Consider the following 15,609-nt stretch of genomic DNA (forward strand, 5'->3'; position numbering starts at 1 on the left):
AAATAGTAAATAATATCTATTGGTTCTTAATAAGATTTACCACGGGGTACCCAGCACAGGGCACGGAGCAGCACGTTGATCTCCTGTCCCCCATACCAAGACAAAAACAGCTCGTTTGGATTTTTATAATCTATGTGAATCTATGTTAACACCCCTTTCCACCTATTTTCAATTTGTAAAATTTACATCACTGCCCTTATCTCTACCCATCACCATCTCTACTGCACATGCTCAGCCATCCCCTTTTTGGGGGTCTCCTCACCTCGAGGGGTCAGATGTGAGGAAGGCTCAAAGTCTTCCTCCCTGCCCGCTTGATGACCCCTTGAGTTATACATGCGTATTAAGTTGCTGTTACGTAATTCTAACCTATATAAGGAGATCCCAATAGCTCCATGGTACTGCGAGACTATAATTTTATTTTAATTAACATTTTTCTGGATTCCCCTCAAAACTTTCCCATCTCCGAACAAATATAGCTTCCTTATCTTAGTCTTTTCCTGCCATCCTGCTCTTCATTTGAACATCTGGAGACAAGGGAGGACCTTTCCCCTCTTTCTCCTCAAAGTTACATTTTAACTATTATTTTACTATTTTAAAATATTGATTCCTGTTCCAATTTTATCAGCACGAATCACACGTGTTTATCACAGCGGTGTGGCCTTACCAGTGCGGAGTACAGGAGACGATCACTGCCCTGGTCCTGCTGGACACACTTCTGCTGATCCACAAGGTGAATGTCTTCCAAACTACTATTCTGTGTGCCTCAGTTAAACCTTTCTGAAGCCCTTGGTCTGTTGTCACTGGCAGCTGTAATGGCAAGCTCGGTTTTCTCTCACTGGAGTACTACAAGGCCGGTTGTTGTTAGCAGTGCCCCAGGTTCATCACGAGAAACAGAACTGGTTATCTCACCAGGTGTGCACGAACAGGGTGCTTTGAGGCAGCATAGCTCTGACAGTAAAGTTGTAGCTACTGACTGGCCCTGGAACATCAATACAGCCAACCAGTTGCCCATCTGGAATAAGCTCTTCACCAGAGAGCTCAAACCATCCTCACATGGCCATCCCCACCATGAGGCTTTCATATCCTGCAGAAGGATATGCAGTAACATCCTTCCATCTGGATATGCTACTGGAGTCAAGATGCTGCTTTTCCTCAACTGGTTCCTCAACTGTTCTCTGCTAAGTACCAAGCTAGTTACAAGATCAAAATTTTCAATTTGCTAGAACAGTAAACGTTAATTTAAAATGCTGTTTGCTGTCTGACTATTTTCAGTGTATAATAAACCATATACCTTCTAAATACAGTGCATTGTTAAATTTGTCTTCTATGATTCATTATCCAGTAATTTAACAAACATTCTTTTCTATCAAAGTAGCGTGCATTGACTTAAAAGCTTTTCTTTATATGAAATTCTTTTAAAGGACTACTTTGTTTAAAGGAATCATCATTTTAGGAGTAACACTGGTTCCTGTGAACTAAGTGGACACACCAAATTATTTTTCTTATTATATAGGGATTGGTAAATCAATATGTATTATTTACATTTCCTTTCCAGCCCAAGCCAAATGTGTGTAGAATTTCATGCTTGCTTTCCACTCTTTTTTTTTTTTTGTTCTAGTAGCCTAGAAGCTCTTACAAAATGTTTCATTTCTTCAGAAATAATTACCATGAAATATAGTAATATTTTTGCTGTTTTCATAACTTAACCATTTTTCTACTGACTTGAAAGGCAAGGCACTTTATCCTGTACAGTTTTCAGTGTTCGGTTTTCTCGTTGGTTTGTTTGGGATTTTTTATTAACAGGCTTCCAAAGGGTGAATGTTTTTTAAATTCAAACATATTCCTCAGTCAGAAAGGTATGAATTTATAAGCTTGATGTATCAGCCAGAAACCCATCTACCCCATGAGGTTCATGTAGAATGTATTACCTTAATTCATCATTGTATTTTGAAAATTTCACCATTAAAATATTTATATATATCACTGAATCCAATTCAGTTCAGAATTTAATCCATTTCATATACAAACCAAATCATCAGCTGTAATGGCTATTGATTTGAGCTCAACAGACCACTACTCTATGTCCTTGTTACATACAGCATTTAAAGTTAAAACAGTTTTGTTCACATGCTGAGCTCCACATATAATCTTTATTAGGAGCTGGTTATCCAAATAAGTGGAAACAAAGCAAAGGAATAAATACTCAGTTTATGAAGAAACTTTACTAGTATGGTTCCTCTCAGTTCCATTCTCGATGCTTTTTGGAGTATTCTTAGCAATATTTTTAAGCTATCTGGAGGGGTCATTAATAACAAATATATAGAGTTTATTAGAGAATGCTATTCAGCTTAATCAAAATTAAGAGTTGTAAAAATACAATGAACTTGAGTGACTGTTGAAATGTCAGCTGAAAGTGTTGATAAGTGAAGATAGGTCATCTTGGGGAAAAGAATTCTAATTGGTTCATTGGGTTTGTAGATTTCTAAGCTATTTCTACTTTAAAAAGATACTAGAAATTGCATAGATAGTTTTCTGATATAGTTCTTATGTCTGGCAGTAGCTAGTCACCTGCTTAGAGATAATAAAAGTATTCTCTGAAATTTAAAACTGCACTTTATCAACAGCTCCTTGTTTTTGTATTATTAGAGATAATACTAACCAAAACTGTTACTTACCTGTTTTGCATTGCAACTGAATCGTTCTATAATAAACCCTACATGTATGTATTTACAAACACCAATTATTTAGTGGTGTTTCACCCCAAAGGATCTTTCAACAAGAACTTGAGTTGCCCTTACCTTCTGCATCACCTGTAACTCTCTCCTAACGCTGCTGTGCCCTCATCATCTTCATGTTGAAACAGATCTTGGCTGCTGTGGTCTTCCAACACATCTCAGGACATCTGGCTTTTGCTGTAGTCTTCCTGCCTCTTCAAGGGCACTGGACATTTTTGGTTCTCTTCAGATGTCTCATAGGACATTGGACTCTTCATCATCGTCTTTAGACATCTCATATTGCTCTTTGTCAATATTGTATTCCCAGTCCTCCTCCTCCTCAGCCAGGGTCCTTGGCTCACTAGAGACATGGGTTTCAACATGCTCCAGCACCTTCTGCATGCTCTGGATGGCCTCTGTCCCCTCCAGGCCTGTCAGCTCTGGTTGCCTAATGTCAAGAAATGTATTCACCTGGTAGATGAGAAAGGAGAGATGGAGGAATTCTTGAGCAGTTCTTCCTCATGTTCTTTACACTGAGGCTGGAAGAGCACTTGGAACGGGCTGCCCAGAGATGTCATAGAGTCTTCCTCTCAGGAGATATTCCAAATCAACTTCTACACATTCCTCTGTAACCTTCTCTAGGTGACTCTGCCTTTGCAGGGCGGTTGGACTAGATGGCCTCCAGTGATCATTTCCACCTATTCCGTGATTCTGTGATTTGTATGGTTAGCCTAGCTCCCACCAGCAAATGTCTGCTAGGGACCTGGCAGTGGTGGCCACTAGGACAGGAGAGAATGGGACTACAGCCATGTGGCACTGCACCTGGTTCCAGGAAGTGAAAGACTCATTCCCCTTTTCCATGCCGTCTCATCTTGTCCTTGCCACTCACCTGCCTGGGTCTGTCATTGAGCTGCCAAGACTGGGTCAGGGAGGCAAGCTGGTCCTCCCCCTTCTGCTGCAGGAGCTGTTTCTCCAAACTCCCCTGCTGCCACTGCAGGGTAACTTTGGTCCCTCCACTGAGCCCTCTGCTTGGGCCAGGCCCAGCTGCTCCACTACAGAGCCTTTATCTACAGGCTTGGCAGTCTTCTTAGGAGCTGGAGACTGGTGTTCTCTTCTCCAAAAGGATCTCCATTGCTGTCTTTGGCATCCTCTGCCACAGACCTGCCAGGGGCATCCAGGGAAAGTGCTGACTCCTGAAGGAACTGCTCTCCCAAGAGTGGGCATCCCAGGGCTCTGCATTCCTTCAACGCCCTCACAAGCCAGGTCAAGGCCCTAGAGCATCACAGCGGTCTCTGGGCGATACAGAGCCCAGGTAGCTGACCCCAGCAGCCATTCCCAGTGCATGTGTTCCCTGCCACTAAACCCCAGACACGGTACCTGATAACATGCACCCATTGGTTGCCATGGCACCCAATCCATCAAACCACCAAAGTTCCATATTTGTAATTTTCACAGTATGGGAGATAGTGGCATCTTGGTTAGGAAATCATGATGCCAGCTACTTTTAGAAGTACAGAGGATCAAAATGAACATGACCTTTTTGCAGTGGAGTACAGCATCTGTGCAGCTTGGCTACTGGGAAGCTTGACTGCTGCTACCTTAATTTATGAAGGAGTTTTACCAACCTTATTGGGAGCGCCTTTTAAAAAGGTTGGAATTTTGTATTGAAAACCTGCATTCTTACATGTATTAATCAAGAAGAACATTAGTTTTAGGCATTGAATGGTTTTGGTTTCAGAAAAAATCTAACATATATGTAGCCACCCAAGTGAACAGACGAGAAATAAAAATCTACAGACCTTGCATTTTTGAAGAGGAACAGGAAAGCTGATTTACCTGTGATTAATGGAAATTAGAGACCATGTAAAAGAAGCCTTTCTCTCTCAAAGATTTTTGTGCTTGATTTGAGATACACAGTACAACTGTGGTCATAGCCAAGTTGAAGAAGCTGAGTATGGCCTGTCTCTGAGCATGTCCAATTCCTATGGCATTCAATCGGAGCTATGTTCCTGGGTAGGCAGGCATAAATTTGCACTGTGATTGGATTCACTGCAATTGTTTTAGTGAGGTTAAAATGAGATTCGGCTCAAATGTTCTCAACTTGAAAGCAGTATTTTTTGGACATAGAAATTGGTACCTGTCGTGTAGAGAGCAATGCTTTATATATAAAAAGAAATATTATTTTTATTATTTCAATGACATATTTCTAAAATTTTGTTGGTGTTATGTCATGTATAATATTCATGGATGAGTTTACAGAAGTTTAGTACCTATATTTGGACACTTGCTTGTTTTCACACATCTTCCCTCTTATTTTAATACAGAAAAGACACAGAAATTTCCCTTCCAATTCAGTTTTTACATTTATACAGGAAACTGCTTGCAATATCTTAGTCTTCTGGTTTCAAAGATCTTATGGTGTTACACAGGGATCAAAATAAAGTTGCTGCCTTCAACCTGTGAAATATCCTAGCAGGGACAAAGAGAATAAAGCAAGGGCAGCACAAGCACCAGGTCAGATTGTCCTCTCTGCTCCATATAAGGACAGAAGAACTGCATTTTACTCACTGAATAAGAATAGGAGAACAGAACAACTTTTACTCTCATCAAGGACCCCAGAACACAACTGCTCAGCTTTGTAGAAATAAATAAGGCATGTAACTCAGGGAAACAGAAGTCATGCAAAATGCTAACAGGATGCCAGCTCAGCTCTGTAAATCTGATAAAGTCGAAGTTATGAAAAACAAAGATACTGTGCTTAAAAGCAGGGAGTAGCCACCTAAAAAGGACACTGGATGTTGAAGACAGAACTCAGAGAATCATATAAGAACTTCCAATAACATGTGTGACTATGTCAAATAAAGTCAAGGAGGTGGGGATAGCTAATGAATACGTAATCAGTGTGTGTTAAAATTGGGCGGAGATAATATTTTTCTCCTTAAAATGCCTTTATTAATCAGCTCTTACAAGAGTGGCTCGAGGGATGGGCAGCCCTTCTGGGTTCACCCTGAGGAGGAGGGTCTTGTTCAGCTTTGCAGTCTTAAGTTCCTGCAGAGCTGGGAACTCTTCCTCATCGGGGGTCCGAGGAGTTCTAGTTTTCATTGGGTTGGTCTGGGGTCCTGCTTCTTCTTGGGTACTTTTTAGGTTACAGTGAGTTACAAAAAATTGTTCATTAATACTTTAGGGTATACACGGTTTAGTACTGTCTTTTGTGGGTTCAAATTCTACATTGATTTGTTTTGGTAGGGGTTTTTTTGTTTTAAAAAGAGTCCCAGGTTTCACTGGGGTTTTTTAGTTTGCATTTTGGTGGCTGGGGTAGCCGGGGGTGGTTGCGTAATTGCAGCGGCAACCTCATGGCTGCGGGAGGTCCTGCGGCGGGAGCCGCGGCTGGGGTTTTGTGGCGGGAGCCGGGAGCCGTTCCGTGGCGGGGGAGCGGGGATGGGATGGCCGTGCCACGTGGGGGAACAGGGACGGCCACGCCGGGCCACCCCAAGGCAAGCGAGCCATGCGGGAGCCCCAGGAGCGGGCCACCGTGCCATAGAGCCACGCCGGAGCGGCGGCAGCGGCGGGCACTTTTGCTTTTGGGTTTTTTTTTCAACACTCTAAATTTTAGGAGTTCTCTCATTTTCATTCTTTTCAGTGTGTATGATAAAACCTCTGTTCATCCAAAACTTGAATAGAGCAACAATCTCCCAGGTGAGAAACGTGCTGCAATAAAGAATCTTGCTTTCTAGTACTCAAAACTGTGTTAGAAAGTTTCTATCTGGTATCTATCTTGGTATCACTGGGAAACTCCTTGTGGGTGAGTGAGGTGATGGTGCTATGGCACCTGGGTGAGCTGTGCTGCTTCAGAGCTGCTGATTCATCCCACCCCATGCCACCCTGTCCCATCCCAGGAGGCTGGGCATGGTTCTTACTGCCATTTGGGGCATTCTGTGTAAGATGAACTTACAGTCAACAAGGGCATAGCCAGTGAACTTGTTATAGGGAATATACTGCATTCAATAATTCATGCTGAAATAAAATGTTAATAAATAAATGAATAAGCACCCTTTCTGGGAAAACTAGGCTTGCATTTCAGGTTGGGTGTCTCCAGCAAGAGAATAATAGAAATCAACACCTAAAAGAGAGCTCCTTGCCCTGGAGATGGGCCGTTGATGGCAATTACTGAAGGAGGAGCGGAATCAGGTAAGACTCAACGATTCGACCCACTCAATGCAGCCTCCCCGGAAAGAATAATCAACTCACCTACTCTGCCCAGAAATCCATTCAGGAGGGGGACAGCCTCAAAAGAAAATTTCAAGAATACATCATCCCAGAACAGTGGACAAAGGATCTAACCTTGGGGGAAATAAACTGTATAAAAATTGGACTCATGGTGGTGGGATTTGTGAATGGGGGAGGAGAGGCCTGTCCATACACTCACCCAGTCCTGATCCTGGGGTCGAGGCTGTCCTTTTTATCGTGGCTTTCCAAATTAATTGTTACCCGAAAATAAACTTTATTTTTTTATTTTATTTTTGCTAATCTAGCTGTCTCATTTATAACAAACTCTTGCAGGCTGGAAGATGACATGTCTCTGCTTGCTCTCAGGTTAGATTTTTCAGGTACTTTTTTTTTTAATATTGCAGAATAATCATACATATACCAATTCACAGTTGTGTTATTAGTAACCTAAGAACTGGCTGGACTCACTGAGGGAAAATTATGTTTGACTAAATCTGATAGTCTCCTATGATGACATGACAGATGGGTTGATGAGGGGAAAGCAGTGGATATAGTCTGCCTTGACTTCAGCAAAGCTTTTAACAATGTCACCCATAACATCCTCATAGGTAAGATCAGAAAATGTGGGTTAGATGAATGGACAGTGAGGTGGATCAAGAAGTGGCTAAATGGCAGAGCTCAGAAGATCATGATCAGTGGAGTACAATCCACTTGGAGGCCTGCAGTAAGTGGTTTACCCCTGTGATCAATGCTGAGTCCAGTCTCATTCAACTTGTTTATCAACAACCTGGAAAAGGGGATAGAGTGTACCCTCAGCAAGTTTGATGATGATAAGAAAATGGGGAATGGCACAACTCAAGGTTATGGTGCTATTCAGCAGGACCTTAATAGACTGCTGAGTTGAGTGGTGAGACACCTGATGAGGTTCAACAAGGGCAAGTGTAGAGTCCTGTTATTCCTCCTGGGGAGGAATAACCCAAGTGCCAGAAGAGAGCATCTCTGCAGAAAAGACTATCTGCAAGAAAAGGACTTGGGAGGAGCTCTGTAGAAAGGGACTTGGGAATCTTGGGGGATCACAAGTTGACTATGACCTGGCAAATGCCCTTATGGCCAGGAGGGCCAAGAGTATTCTGGGGTGTATCAGGAAGAGTGTAGCCAATAGGTGTTAGGATTCAATGGATCTTAAAGTCCTCTGCCTAAATTAAGGTGCAAAGGAAACCAAATGTGAAACATCATCAATTGAAGTACAGGCTTGATTTTGCAAAATTGCTTGTATAACAAAAAGAGAGCGAGAGGAAGGAGAGACATATTGCAAGTAGAAGATAGTTACCACCGTGGCTGCAGGATCATACCATTAGTCATTCAGTCATTAGTAATTCAGAGCTTCTTCTGGTGCTGGGTACCCACCCCCTGGCTCACTCCCTGAGTAATCTTTATATAGAACCTTATTTGCACAAGAAGTGAAGGTAGGAGTGGCTTTCAGTTCCTCTTTAGTAGGAGTAATTGTCAGTTCCTCATTAGCATGAAAGGGAGAGGAGGAATGGCTTTGGCTATCACTCATGCTCAAGTCTTAATTCGGTGGTCATTGAGGTCTACTCTGGCAGTTATTTAGCATACAGCAGTAGAATGTTGTAGTAAAAAGCATCACCTTCTGTCCCGCCTAGGCAAAGACAGAACTGAAACTATTTATTTTGATGTTTGTGCTTAGGGACCGCTAATGTTTTCTGCAACAAGTTTTACAACTGAGTGTTTGTTTAAGGCATATACTACAAATGTCATTAACTCTTTCCTTACTGCAGGCCAAGGGAGGTGATCCTGCCCCTCTGCTGAGCCCTGGTGAGGCCACGTCTGGAGTGCCGTGTCCAGTTCTGGACTCCTCAGTACAAGAGAGACATGGAGCTACTGGAGAGGGTCCAGTGGAGGCCAGAAAGATGATTTAGGGTCTGGAGCATCTCTGTTATGAGAAGAGACTACAGGAGCTTGTTTAGTCTACAGGAGACTGAGAGGACATCTCATTAATGCATATAAATATCTCAAAGGTGGGTGTCAGGAGTATGCTGCCAAACTTTTAGCGGTATCCAGTGACAGGACAGGGAGCAATGGCCTTAGACAAAAACACAAGAAATTTTACCTCAACATGAGGAAGAAATTCTTTACATTGAAACTGGCAGAGCACCTGGAACAAGCTGCCCAAAAGGTTGTATTCTCCCCTTCTGGAGATATTCCAAATCCAAGGAATACTTGGATGTATTCCTCTGTAACCTTCTCTAGGTGACCCTGCCCTGCCTTTGCTGGACAGTTGGACTAGATGCCCTCCTAAGGTCACTTCCAACCATAACAATTCTGTGATTCTGTGATTCTGAATGCTCAGAAATGTTTGAAAATTAAAATAGACATTTTAAAGTATTAGAAACTAGCTAGATGAGGAAGAAGGTGAAAATACTACAGTATGTCATGAATTTATGAAGGCTTTATGCTGTTGTATCCTCATCTCAAAAAGGAAGTAAGTAATGAAAGAGTCAGGGAATGGCTTTTGTATATGAGAGATAACAGAAGGAAGGGAAGGATACAATAGCAGTTATAATGTCCTGACTGGCATGGAAAAAGTGCTGTTATTGCTTGGTGTTCTATTAGGCAGGAAAAGAAGCCATTAAATGGGATTATCAAGAAACAAGTTTAAAACAGAAGCAAGTGGTTTTCCAGTCAAATTGTAACTAAATCATTAAACTCATTTCTGCAGGGTATTTTGGTTAAAAAACTACAAGTGGTTTAAAAGATAATTACACAAGTTTATGGAATAAAACTCTATTAAGAGCTATTAACCATTACAAAGTCTTCCAAGCTGTTGGATGCACAAGAGTGGGTGAGTTTGTCAGGAGTCTCTCTGCTGTGATTGTGTTTTCTGCTATTTGCATAAGTACACACTGTCTCTGAACAAGGATAGGTGGAAGTTTGGTGTAGTTCTACGTATCTGCTCTTCAGTTTTAAGTCTCAAATCTTAACAGTCTTAGAGACTCAGAGCCTTTGAAACAGAAACCACAATTTCAATGTCTGACCAACTTTCCAAGTATGCAGTGGCTGGTCTGAAAAAAAGTAAAATTGCCCCATTTGTTTCACTGAATGTGCTCTTTTGAAAATTGGTGATAAATTGTATGTCAGTGCTGATAACCATAATTACTGATCAAATAAATACCAAATATTACAGAATCATTTGAATGCAGAAGATTATGTTGTTTGAGTCGACAGAGTTTGTGAAAGCAATCCCTGCAGCTTGTGAGAGTGTTCTGTCTTGGCATGGTGCTGATGAAGATGGTTTTACTCAGTGAGCTGTCAATAAAACAACAGGAAGGCTCCTATCACTGGCACAATAGAGTGTGCAAGAGGTGGGTCAGCTCATTCTGCAGTGCAGGCACTTGCTGTGGTTTCTGCCTTGAGCCTGAGCTATATGTTACACTAATGCCATGAACTAGTGTGTGAAAAGTACTAGGGACCAGAAACAATCTCCATTCTCTCTCTTCTCTATACATCATAGTTCCCAGTGAGAAGAGTTTAGAACCCATAAGCCATTTTTACTTTTCAATTTCTTTGTGTCATTAAAGACAGGGAACAAAAACAATGGAATATGTTCATACTGCAATTTAGCTGTGAAAGCTGCAAGAATTCATTACTATTTTGCTCAAATTCATAAAGCCTAGTCCCCAACATTCACTACAGTACAATTACGTTCTTTTTTGGGTCCCCTTGCCGTTTATTAATTTCAATGAGGGAAGACAATTTTGAGAGAAATTCATGCAGGCAAGCTACTCTGAGAACCATTGACCAGCACTATTTCTATGTTGTACTTTTCTACTTGTAATCAAATATCTCATAAACGCTGTGTTTTCCAGTGTTGCACTAGGATTTTTTTAGAGCTCCTCCAAGTAATACAGTAGATAGCTTCCTTCCTGTGCCAGCCCTTTGTAATTGATGAGGTAATCACAAAAGTAGCAAAGACAGAATCCTTTAAGGAATAATCTAGTGTAGACAAAACCTGGGAATCTTACACTTTCATTTGATAGTCTTTACTAACACAAAATACCCAGAGTAATATAAAGATCAAATCCTACCAGCTATTAAAAAGAAGTCCCACTAGATGGGGTTATAGTTTTAAAGGAGGAATATCTTCTCATCTGGTTTGAGGAGGAGCAATTTTTTTGCTTCTTATTTGTTCAAATTGGCAACATAATTCCGTGAAGTTAGAATATATTGTGGTTTTGTTTTCCATTCATCTGCAGATTTTTTTGACCATTTCTACATTCAGCACAAACTATTTAGCTTTATCTGAGTAAATTATTGATGTATTTGGGGAAGTGCTGCCATTGTTCATAGATTTCAGTAGCTGAAATTTGGGTTTTTCTTTGTTGTTCCTAGCACTACTTCATTACTGTTTTATATGCTGCCATACAGCAGTTACAAAAGAAGAAAACTAGCACAAATCATCTTAATTTGGCATTAGTAACGTCGTTGGTGCCATAATCTATGAACTGTTTTAAACAGAGCTTTTGTTTATTTATTAATTTTTTCAAAAGAAAATGGGTTAGCACAGGGATGCTGGGTATAACGGGGTTTGAATTCTCTTGAAGTCAGTATTAATAATTAAATTAAATATAGGTAATAATTATTCTAATAATTGTTCTTAGATCCTGGTTATTATTCAATTTTAAAAGAAGTGTCTCAAATGAGAATTCATTAAATATAGTAAGAACCGAAAGAAAAAATACATGTGCAAAAATTCAGTGAAAACAAGTTGAGAGTAAAAGACAAAATTAATTCTTGACATTGTCTGGTTTGTGTTTATTTAAAAACTTACATTTAATATTCTTATACCATGTATTTATTCTTGTTATGCTTATAACACTTTAATTCCTACATTAGTTTAGTTAATATTTATAGGAATGCCTTGCCTTTTACACTTTAAGAATGATGATAGGAATCTCAAGGGTCATCCTCGTTCTAAATAATTTAATTGAATTAGATTAGTACTAAATCATTTCTAGCTATGGCTTTAGAAACAAAAGATGGCAAAATAAATTCATCCTTTAAAACCACTGGAAGGAAAAAAAAGGGGGAATTGGAAAAGGACAGGAATACAAGGAAATTAGAAGTAACCTAGTCCTAGTATCAAATGTTGAGATTTCCAATGAGGGATATTGAAAAATCAAGCCTCTTTAAAAATTATCTGAAATTTACCAAAACTCTATTTTTGGAAGTGATTTAACATCTCTCTTCCCTAGCCATATTATGAGTTTTAATTTAATTCAGATTCTGAGAACGGAATTTCTGACTTTATATTTAATCTATAAATTAGTGAGTCATTACAATAGGAGTATAACAACAGTTGAGAAATGAGAAGACTATAGGATGAAGGAAAATAAAAAATGACAAAGTGTGGAGGTTTTTACTTCACTTTTGGCTCACTGACTCTCAATATTTGAACTTTATCTTTTTTTCCAGCAAAAGAGATTTCTAGCTTGGGAGCTGTCAGGAGTACTGTCATTTATTTTATGAAACCAAAAAAAGCGTAATGAATATACACTGACAATTTGTTTCCTTCCAAGATCTTTAGGTCAAATAACTGAGTTCATTAATATAATTCTGAACATTCTTACTAAACTTAAAAATAGGTTTTTTTCCCAGATTGTTCAAAGATGGGATTAATAAACTGGATTATGGGCTATTAGAGATTGCTGAAAACTGAGACACATTGTGTTAATTTATATGGTGCTTGCCAGATATCTTCCAATTTCATGCATGCATTACACTATAATTCAGCTCTGATGAAACTTTTGTGTTGCTAATTTACTTAACTCGTGAGTAGGAAATTCAGCTTTTGTTTAAAAGTAACATTTTTTTCCTTCTCTGGGCTTTATTCTTAGAATTAATTAGAAGTCTCTTTTGCACTTTGCTTTTTTAGATCATGCATTTAGTACGGTTATAACACAATTAAGGAGTTTAGCATTGTGGTTTGCTCAAAGACTAGTTTAGTATCCAAAAATTTACCCTTTTTAACCATTAATGGTAATGACCTCTTACCATTAATCAATTTCACTTGCATCATGAAATGGGTATATGCACACATCCAGAATAAATGTATAAGGTGTTTATATGGTGGTTTCTGTCTTTTTTGAATGAAGAATCCCATAGCCAAATACTATTTTACTTTATTGTTTGCAGCAGAATAGATTTACTAGCCTTCAGGGAAACGGAAGGAAAAACAGGAAAAGCAAGAAAAACAGCTTACTGAGTCAGAAAATTTGTGTTTAAAAACTTTTTTCACTCTGTGAAAGAAAAAAGAATGTAGATGCTGGAGAGTTGATTCTGTCCACAGTTCAGGGGACCTTCCAGCTGCCTGTAGGATCATGATGCTATCTATCACAGAATATTAGAGATAGGATAAGATATAGAGGCATGGGAGAGGATGTTTCTTTATAATTAGGTAAATATCTCTGCCGGAAGTTGCAACACTCCATGGCTAAGTGGTGAAGGAAGAAGAGGGCAGATTATCTGCTCATGTTCCTGTCTAGGGCTTCAGCTGCCAAAGACAGGAGAGCCACTAAATGAAGCAAGCACCCTCTGATGCTGGCAGCAGCCCCTGCCATTGTGCCCATGGTTCTCCCAGCCTCATGCCAAAGCTGTCCACTACATGCCTCCATGATGAAAAAGAGACACTAACCTTGAGGGAACTCTGCTGGCTGCTGTGGGAAACACTAAAAGCGAAAAGGATTTTTAGGAGCTGAAAAAGCAGGCCTCCAACAGAAAAAGCTGAAAACTCAGAATGTGCTGCGACTGAAAAAGTTTGAAACTAGAAAACAGTTATATAGAAAACAGTAGTATAGCAAACAAGGACATGGGAAACAAAGACTGAATTTATAGGTTTGGCTTGAATAAATCTTAACACTGCAGAAAATACATGCCTGACAAGATAGCAGAAGGTCTTAAGCTTAATAAGGGTATTGTGTATTGTGTATAGAAAAACATACAAACGAACGTTGTTCAAAATAGGTGTGCTATAATTGATTGGTTAGAACAATTATCTGTAAGCTTTAACAATATGATATTGACTGAAAAACTTTTAAGATGCTTTGTAACAAAGAAATTGGGGGCTGCTGCTGGCAGACTGTGACCTGCTGCCACCCTTTAGCTAGGCAAAATCCTGTATTGAGATTGATGCTTCTTTAAAGATTGGTAAGAGTTACCCTGGCAGCCCTGTCCTGTTTCTGCGCCGACACAGGCTGCGGGCAGCACACTAGCCACTCTGACATGGCCATTACCTCAGTAAAGTCGTGCCAGCAGCTCAGCCCCAGGGCATGCAGTGAAAGAAAAGTACAGAGGTCTCTTTGTATGAGGATTTAGAGAGCTTCACTTCCCTGTGAGAGTACTACAGGGTAGGTGTTGGTGCTTTCTTATCTGCCCTGTAGATTATTGGTGACTGTACAGCTCAGTGGCAGAGGAATGGGAAGATAGGAATTTGCTGTCGTCTGGTGGCTCCCCTAACTGCAGTCCAAAGCAGCCACCCTCCATTACCATGGGCAGTCCCTGCCCCCTTTATGCTTCCTTTCCTTTTTCACCTGGCAGCTCCCCTGCCAGACGGGGCTGGGACAGCCCTTTTCATGCCAATCCTGTGCTGTCATTGTCACCAAACGCTGCTGCCAGCGTTGTGCATACGTGGCACCACCACCACATCTCTAGGGCTGGTGCCAGAAGATGGAGATTGCCTTCTGGGACACATCAAAGCAGGCACACTGACTTAGTTCTTAGCAACACTATGACATGGCTATTACCTCCCAGGTAGAAGGAACAATTAAATAATTTATATTTCAAGAAATGGTAGTGCTGGAAATGAAAAATAATTAGCTGTAATGGCAATTCAAAGAGCAGCATGTTCAAGAAAGTTCAAAAGAGAATCAAGAGCATCGGGTCCTACTTATTCACTACACTACATTAAATATATGTGATACCTGATACTAAGACTTTTCTATTTGAAGTATAAATTTAGGAAGAAAAAGGCTTTTTATTTTGACTAAAGACAATATTTCACACCCTTGGAATTAAAGATGTGTAAAATGACAACCCCTTCATTAAGAGTAGTTGACACTACTGATAATTTTTTTGGTTTCACCACATTGGTAATTTTTTACTTTTTGCCAGCAGTTTTGAAAACAAATTTCAATTTTATTAGTGTTTAGTTTGTATACAGTCGTAAGAGTGATACACATGAGTATTTAAAAGGTTTGTAATGGGTTTGCTTCAGATTTATCAGTGCAATGATGATGCTTTCTCCATAATTTCTATCAACATTTTTCAAATAGATTATATGAAAACATGATAGACAGTTGTCATTCAAGGTCAAAGTTTTACTCCTTTTGAATTTAAGAAGGTGATATGTACTTATTACCCCTTTTTTTATAGCAGCACATCAAGGAATAGACATTAATTTAGGTCTTCTGCTTAAAGCAGTCTTGGGATACTTCTTTTTACAAGGTTCTTTATTTCTAAGTACATGAAAATATTTGATCTAATTTATAAATTTAGGTAAAGGTCGTATGGCTGGGTCATGTCCAGCCTCACATTCTCCAGCACTCCAAGTCCTTCTCCCCAGGGCTGCTATCCATCTATTCATCTCCAGCCT

The sequence above is a fragment of the Zosterops lateralis genome (assembly GCF_965231275.1).
Source record: "Zosterops lateralis genome assembly, chromosome: Z".
In the NCBI taxonomy this organism is placed as follows: Eukaryota; Metazoa; Chordata; class Aves; order Passeriformes; family Zosteropidae; genus Zosterops; species Zosterops lateralis.